Here is a 9,515-nt window from a genome sequence, read left to right on the forward strand (position 1 = left end):
GGGGGGGGGGGGGATGAAAATATGATTAAAGGGTATAACTGGTCAGAACTAGTCCCTAAAGTCCCAAAATTGAGTTGCAAAGATATATGGATTACAAAGTCGTAATTTGTGGAATAACCTTAATTCCTTTGGGATTAGATTTATTTATCCTTCCTTAAAAAAATTTTAATGTTAAAATAAGGGGAAAAAAAAAAGGGAACTGTTATTTAGATTCCACTTAGTATCTTTGTCTTTTTAAAGAAATTTTTTTGGGGTGGGGGGATGTGTAAAGATTTTTTTTGGGGTGGGGGGATGTGTAAATAAATTTGATTTAACACCCCTGATGCTTCAGGTTTGCTAAGAGAAAGATGGAATTTCATATTGATCTTAGATATAGGAGAGTAGCAGGAAATATTGGTCTTTCATTATTCCCTTATTCATTTTTAAATATGAATTATTTTTGATTTGAGAAAGCTTGTCTCTAGATTTTGAGGAATGACACAGCTATTTTGAATGCAGTTCTTCTTTTACATCTTGCTTAAAGCAGCCCTGCAGTCTACATGTACATTAATTGCATCTATCTATCTATCTATCTATCTATCTATCTATCTATCTATCTATCTATCTATCTATCTATCTATCTATCTATCTATCTATCTATCTATCAATCAATCAATCAATCTATGTCTGTCCGTGTGTCTGTCTGTCTATATATCTGATACTAGGATTGCATAAGCCTAGTTATTCCATTATCAAAGTTAGAATGATGTTTCCTCCAATAGTTTTAACAGGATTTTATACATTCAACATAAAACCTCTACCATCCTGGTAACAGCCATCTCTTATACCATAATGTTCATCCTGCCAATCCTCTGCTCTACCCTCCAGTACCGATCCATACCCTGATATCCAATCTAACCATCCTCTGCTCTACCCTCCTATACCGATCCATACCCTGATATCCAATCTAACCATCCTTTGCTCTAGCCTCCAGTACCGATCCATATCCTGATATCCAATCTAACCCTCCTCTGCTCTAGCCTTCAGTACCGATCCATACCTTGATATCCAATCTAACCCTCCTCTGCTCTAGCCTTCAGTACCGATCCATACCCTGATATCCAATCTAACCATCCTTTGCTCTAGCCTCCAGTACCGATCCATACCCTGATATCCAATCTAACCATCCTATGCTCTAGCCTTCAGTACCGATCCATACCCTGATATCCAATCTAACCATCCTATGCTCTAGCCTTCAGTACCGATCCATACCCAGATATCCAATCTAACCATCCTCTGCTCTAGCCTTCAGTACCGATCCCTACCCTGATATCCAATCTAACCATCCTTTGCTCTAGCCTCCAGTACCGATCCATACCCTGATATCCAATCTAACCATCCTCTGCTCTAGCCTCCAGTACCGATCCATACCCTGATATCCAATCCAACCATCCTCTGCTCTAACCTCCAGTATCAATCCATACCCTGATATCCAATCTAACCATTCTCTGCTCTAACCTTCAGTATCGATCCATACCCTAATATCCATACTGCTAATCCTCTGCTCTGATCTCTAGTACCAATTCTATACCTTGATATCCACTATCCAACCATCAAATCTGACATCCTGATCTATCCCATAAATGCTAAATGCTAAATGCTAGATTCCCTAGATAGAAGATATCCAGTTCTAAAACATTGTTAATTTCAACGTTTCTATTGATTCTGTAGTTCTAAATTCATCATATGATGGAACCCTCCCAAAATTCAAACCTTTCTTGTAAATATACAATTTAATCAATTTATTGTTTGCTTTCTAAATACAGCAATTTGTTTCACATATATCCAGTCTTAAGAAATATGTCCGGATTCATGAAATATGTCCAGATTTATGAAATATGTCCGGATTTATGAAATATGTCCGGATTTATGAATTATATCCAGATTTATGAAATATGTCCGGATTTATGAAATATGTCCGGATTTATGAAAAATGTCCAGATTTATGAAATATGTCCGGATTTATGAATTATGTCCAGATTTATGAAATATGTCCAGATTTATGAAATCTGTCCAGATTTGTGAAAAATATCAGATTTAGAACAAAATATATCGTTGGAAAGGAAATACATTCAGAAAGCTAGATTATAATATCCTACCCTGAGTACTGAATGTAAACACTATAGACAAGAATAAATAAATATCCATTTTCTACACTGAAGAACCTGGCCAGGTTAGTACATTTTCCTCTTAAGTTCTTTTATTTTGTTAATTTATCAGTAAAAATTTACCTCCATAATGCCGAAATTATACTAAATGAAGCAATACTTACTAATGCTTACTCCCCCCCCCCCTCTCCACTTTCGTCTCCATTTACAAAGGGCAAAGACAACTTTTTTCATTTCGTAGAATCTACCCCGAAAACCGCTGTCAATGTGAATCTTTAAAGGGTTATTTTGATTATTATTATTATACCAAGTATACGTTTCCAATTTATATTTTCTTGGTAAACTTCTCTTTGAGATTTGTTTAATATGATATATATATATTATTAAGCTATTCCTACTCTGAGATCTTGTGGTTCTCGAGATGAGATATATATCTACACTGGGTTCTGTAGTTCCCAAGATAAAATATATATTCCTACTCTGAGATCTTGTAGTTCTGAAGATGAGATATATATTCCTATTTTGGGTTCTTGAGTTCTCAAGATGATATATTTATTCCTACTCTGGGTTCTTGAGTTCTCAAGATGATATATCTATTCCTACTCTGTGTTCTTGAGTTCTCAAGATGATATATTTATTCCTACTCTGGGTTCTTGAGTTCTTAAGATGATAAATTTATTCTACTCTGGGTTCTTGTAGTTCTCAAGATAAAATATAGATTCCTACTTTGGGTTCTTGTAGTTCTCAAGATGATACATATATATATTCCTACTTGAAGTCTTCAAGATGAAATATTTATTCCTCTAGTTCCTTCTTGTTCAGGAGTTGAACTAAGTTTTACTGAATATTGGAATTACTGGTGCAGTATCGTTAGGATAACACTTACCCTGTCTTCTCAACTCTTAATAGGATAGAACCTTGCCTTGCCTCCCCACCCCCTCAAATATACAGTGCCTCTTTTACCATATCCAATATACCATATCCAGTGCCTCTTTAAACCAAACCCCCTTAGTCTCCGCTATAATAGAGTAAACAATCTCTAGTAAACCATGTTAACCATCTTTGTCACGTCTTCCATCTTTAAGAGTAAATTATCGAGTTTTCTACGTTTGGTACATACACAACAACGACCAATTATTTTCGTCATTTATTTTAAAATAATTCATTTCTCCCCTGCTTTAACCTTCGACTTTTTCCCACAGTTTCCCTCATTTTTTGTCAACCCCNTCATTGAGCTAAAATGATGCGGGAAACTAGGTGAACAGCTGCTTTTCAAACCTTGTGAGTATATTGTAAACTAAAGCGGAATGTTAATACCGCGCTCAATTGAAAACAGAACTCAAAAAGAGAGCTTTTGCCTCTCCAGTACTTGAGATATGAGTAGCTGGTGGAGCAGAAACCAACCTTGTTCGGTTCAGCTCACTACTTTGGCTCATGGTGGGTAACAGCTGTGCAGAGAAGATTTTAAATTCAAATTGTTAAGATTATGTTAAGATGATAGGTTAGGAAATTTGTATTTTGAAAAATTTAGAAAACTTGAAAATAAAAACATTGTTCGATATATAAGAAGTGCACAAAATATGCGTCAAAAGTTACAAAGTAACGATATTGAAACAAACTAAATACTTTCTACCCAACCTCCATAAGTTTAGTAACGTTCAGTAGGAGCAAGAACTAATTCAAATTAATGCAAGTGCAAGGACATATGTTTATCCTGACTGTCAAGCTAGAAATATAGCATCTTTTTTTAATGAATCCTGATAATGTATAATTTGATAATAACTAAAATGAATCATGATATGAATTCTATCTGTATCTGTTGATTTGAACAAACAAATGTTCATTTAAACAGTAATGTTCCTGACTACAATGTATAGTTAGGAACAGTCTTGTTTATGTATATTACCTTAGGTAAGGGTTAGTTCTGACCTATCTAAGATTCCCCGGTGACAGGATGGAATGAGAAAGTTCTGACAGTTTTTATTCCTCCTGATGCTCTGACTAGGACTAGATTTAGGTATTCAGGGAGACTGAATTCAGGGAGACTGAAATAATAAGCTTCTTATCAACCCCTGAAAGCTCCTATCTACCCCTGAAAGCTCCTATCTACCCCTAAAAGCTCCTATCTACCCCTGAAAGCTCCTATCCACCCCTGAAAGCTCCTATATATCTACCCCTGAAAGCTCCTATCTACCCCTGAAAGCTCCTTTCTACCCCAGAAAGCTCCTGTCTACCCCTGAAAGCTCCAATTTACCCCTAAAAGTGCCCATTTACCCCTGAGAGCTCCTAAAGATCCTAAACAACCGGAAAGCTCCTAACTACCCCTGAAAGCTCCTTTCTATTCCTGAAAGCTCATATCTACCCCTAAGGCTCATATCTACCCCAGAAAGCTCCCGTCTACCCCTGAAAGCTCATAAAGATCATATAACAACCGGAAAGCTCCTTTCTGCCACTGAAAGCTCCTAACTACCCCTGAAAGCTTCTATCTACCCCTGAAAGCTCCTACATACTCCTGAAAGCTCCTATATACCCCTAATAGCTCCCATCTACCCCTGAAAGCTCCTATCAACCCCTGGTCCTGAATGTAATGCAATACATGTAAGCACACACAGTAAGTATTGTCTCAAGCTTGAGCTAAGCTAAGCTCAAGCAAGAGCTGGGAGTAAACAATAAACAAAATAATTACACGCCATCCAAACCAATCCCAGATACTAACTAATATCCAAACCAAACCCAGATACTAAATAATATCCAAACCAAACCCAGATACTAACTAATATCCAAACCAAACCCAGATACTAACTAATATCCAAACCAAACCCAGATACTAAATAATATCCAAACCAACACGGTGGAAGATATTGAAGTAAATCTAATATAAATATACCAGATTCTAATAACTAAAATCTAGAATTCTGAACTTATTAGTTACTACATTAAATATTATTTATAAATATAATAATTTCTAACAATCACAATTTATAATATAGATATCGGGTCTGAAAACCAATAAGCTAGCTCAAGAATCAACATTAGTAAGATTAGGCTCATTATGTGGTTGAAGTTAAGCACAGAGGAAAAGACACTCTCATCCGGGGGTTTTGCTCCAGGTTTTATCTCAGTTGATTGGTTTCTTCTCCGAATCTAACTAGAGGTTTTACAACGGTTTCAGGCCTTGCTCTAGGTAGGAGAATCATACGGTACATATTTAATTATACTTCATGTCAGATCTTAAATAAAGTTTATCAAAAAGGTTAATTATGCATGATTGGGGATCATATTTTTTATCTGTGATCAGAAGATATTTTTTCTTTGATATGGGGATCATATTATCTTTGATCTAAGCATCATATTATTTTTGATCTGATCCTTGATGTTAGGATCAAATTATCTTTGATTTTGACAAAGATCATATTATCTATATTGCGTATCAGGATCGTAAAATATTTACTCGTTGAATGATCACACAGACATGAGATTATGGTTTGAAAAACTCCGTTCCTAAAATCATGATGATCATGAAATAATCCAGGTTTTCTAATCCTAAACCATAAAACATAGATTTAAAACTCTCCTAACCCAAACTTGAGGAATTAGTATAAAAAGTATCTTAAAGATTGAACCATCCAACCCTTCGTCCCTCCTCATCTTTCCCATCTGTGAACCTCGCCTCCAATATAACATTTTTTATGACCCCTCATCAACCCCCACTATCTTCAAGAAATAAAGTTTAAGTGAGAACATCCTCAACCTTCCGCACACCCTTCAATCTTAATCACAATCTTTCTGCCAACGTGAAATAAAAAACACGATTAAACGAAAGTTACACAACGGTAAAAAAAACCTTGACGAGGGGTTAGGTGACGATAGGTAAAATCACGAGGCTATGGTGACGACAGATGAAATGGCAAGGGTAGGGTGACGATAGGTAAAATTACAAGGGTATGGTGACGAACATGTCAAAGGAGTCGGTTCCTCCTGCAGATATTATCTATATTAACGACGTTTCCTCCAGTTATAGTTTCACAGGTTTAAAATATTCTGCATAAACAGGAAGTTGACGATAAAGATCTTATATCAGTTGCTACTCACCTAAAATAAATATGAATTTATAGCAAAATAAAAAGTAAAATTTCTATTTTGTTAGAGAACAAAAACAAAATAACTTGTAGAAATTTAATTTAAATCAAAATGTAGGTATTACTCAAACCAACTTTTCCCTTTTCTATTGAAATTCAACCTCTAGGATACATAGAAAAAAGCCACCCCCCTTCCGGGCCCAGCATTGGAAAATGTCCCCCCCCCCCCCAACCATCACTCTTTTTTTGCAATTCTTTTGTTAACTGTTCTATCTTGTCCAAATATTTTTTAAATATTATTGTTTCTCTTGTGAAAAAATATTTTGAATATCCAGAGGAGACTGTGAAAAATAAATGTTACTTAACAAGGATTAAACACTAGTATCCAATCAAGCAGAAACCATAGAACGGAAGTAATGAATATGTTTGTACAGTTGAGTGTTTTATTTCCAACGATCTTTTTGACTGCTTGATCTAAAGGTTCCAAGGTTGAACTATATAGCACTGGATGCTAATTTTAATAACGTGTAACTGTAGCTCATGGTCCTATCATAGTAAGGTTGAACTATAGCTAGCTCCGAAACCTAATTTCTAGTAAGGTTGAACTATACAGGGTGTCCCACATCAAAATAGACCGCCTCAATGAGTCTAAATTACAACTTGGGGGACAAATCAGAAAATTTAAGAAGAATGAATCATTAATGAAAAATTAAATAAGGCTAACAGAATTTTTTTTTGACAGAAAATGCTATATTTTTTTAGTATTATATGTTTATTTTGGCGTTAAAGATTGATGATAATCTAATATGATATGGGACGCTCTATAGCTCCGGATCCTAATTTCTAGTAAGGTTGAACCATAGCTCCTGGTCCTAATTTCTAGTAAGGTGAACCATGGCTCCTTGTCCTAATTTCTAGTAAGATTGAACCATAGCTCCTGGTCCTAATTTCTAGTAAAGTTGAACCATAGCTCCGGATCCTAATTTCTAGTAAATTTGAACCATAGCTCCGGATCCTAATTTCTAGTAAGGTTGAACCATAGCTCCGGATCCTAATTTCTAGTAAGGTTGAACCATAGCTCCTTGTCCTAATTTCTAGTAAAGTTGAACCATAGCTCCGGATCCTAATTTCTAGTAAGGTTAAACCATAGCTCCTAGTCCTAATTTCTAGTAAAGTTCAACCATAGCTCCTGGTCCTAATTTCTAGTGAAGTTGAACCATAGCTCCGGATCCTAATTTCTAGTAAGGTTGACCCATAGCTCCTGGTCCTAATTTCTAGTGAAGTTGAACCATAGCTCCGGATCCTAATTTCTAGTAAAGTTGAACCATAGCTCCGGATCCTAATTTCTAGTAAAGTTGAACCAAAGCTCCGGATCCTAATTTCTAGTAAGGTTGAACCATAGCTCCGGATCCTAATTTCTAGTAAAGTTGAACTATAGCTCCGGATCCTAATTTCTAGTAAGGTTGAACTATAGCTCCGGATATTATAAAACACTGATAAACACAAGGGTCTTAATAACAGGCCAAGTAATCTGTTGTTGTTGAGGATCTAGAGGCGGTATAGTGAAGTTGGAGGTCAACCTCGAATNGGGGGAAGGTTTGTAGGCAACAGGGTGTGGATTGATATAATGATCCGTCCCACACCTGCTCCTATACTAACCCGGAGACAATAAACGTTCTCACAGGATACTCGTTTCTCACATACAAACCTTGGTCTCATTATTTACCAAAACGAAAAGCAGAATCGGTACAAAAGTAAATATATCTATTCTGTAACCTCTCCCCCTTAATTATATTTTTGTTTATAAGGCAGCATATTTTTGCTTCTTAGTAAGTATATATTTTTTTAACTATTTACTCTCTATACGATTATGAAGTTCCCAACGATATATACAAGTTCCACAATTGTTCTCAATTTAAATACTATAACTCATGTAAACCCATGTGCATTGTGCAGGATCACAGTATCCTAGTATCCCCTAGTATAGGTAGAAAAGGGACAGTCAAGTAAGCTACAGTTCAGTGACATGTAGAAAGGGAAAGCCCCCCCCCCCCCAAAAAAAAATATATATATATATTTACAAAGTGATAAGAAGTAACTTAATGACGACATGTCAACTGAATGAATACTAAACATTACTTTGTCGTGGTAAAAACATGAATCTAGATCACGGGTTTAATATTTGAGAATAAAGCATTAATATATATTGAATAAGCAGAGGGGTATCAGAAAACCGGTTTCTCGTCAATAGATCGCCACTGTTGAATCTGCAAAAACTGGCGGGTTTTTATACTCAATTATTTTACGGTAAACCTCGCTACAGCTTTACTCTCCATACTCTACACTATACACACAAGAAAATATTATTCACACACAAAAACAACGTTTTCTTCCGACCTACACAATTATTAGGTTTACATTGAACAATGTACAAAGAAGTCACGGAATAAATACTTCTATGTCAGGAAAGAGGGACTGAAAGGAATTGAGTCTTTGCCACAAACTCTGGTTTTCTCATCGCTGTTTCTTTGCAACCCAGTGTCGTATACCTTAGATAGATGAAAATTAATTATGAGTTTGTGGCAAAAAAAAACTGAATTCCTTTACATTTAAAATGCATAAAATCGTTTACTAAAAACCCCTTGATTTTGTTATAAAGAAGGATTTAGAAAAAAAGTTATGTTTTAGCTCTAACCTGCTGAAGAACATAGAAAGATACACGTTTTAGAGTGTAAAAAAACTGTTTGTAAAGTTCAAAAATGATTTGTTATATTAACATGGGATAACAACAAAAGAAAGAGAAGGTCGGAAAAAACTAGGGGGAAAAAAAAACAAGAATAACAAGCAAATAGTCGAATAAAAACCAACCTACAACTCACACTCTCAGAAAGAAATTGGAAGGTTTGACTAAGAGGAGAAAATAATTGTATAAAAAGCAAACCTTAATGATAAGACAGATAGTGAATAGAGATAGATAAATAGTCATATAGTTAGATCCCTGGATAGATAGATAGTTAGGGATCCAATATGCTGAGGTTTGAATAGAGATTACAGAGCGGAGACAATTCTAGCCTCAAACCGATGATTCGACATTGTTTAGAATGAACAGGCAACTTGTATCCATATATCTCGCACTTAATAAATCTCATTTAGTTCTATCAAATTCTTTAAATTGTATTGAAACTCCAAGTGCTTTAAAACCAGACAGTATTTCGAGTGCATGAAGGTGGTCTTTCTCTAGGTGTATGCAGTGCATGGAAGAGCAAAACCAAATACAAAAAAACGACGG

The 9,515-nt window shown here is 35.6% G+C and overlaps 1 protein-coding gene across 1 annotated transcript in view; it reads right to left on the reverse strand.

Moving 5' to 3' along the window:
- Nucleotides 1-9,515, reverse strand: part of LOC111702963 (zinc finger SWIM domain-containing protein 6) — a 33,492-nt gene that overhangs the window by 10,860 nt on the left and 13,117 nt on the right. The window lies entirely within an intron of this gene.

This window comes from Eurytemora carolleeae, unplaced genomic scaffold (assembly GCF_000591075.1).
Source record: "Eurytemora carolleeae unplaced genomic scaffold, Eaff_2.0 scaffold17, whole genome shotgun sequence".
NCBI classification, from domain to species: domain Eukaryota; kingdom Metazoa; phylum Arthropoda; class Copepoda; order Calanoida; family Temoridae; genus Eurytemora; species Eurytemora carolleeae.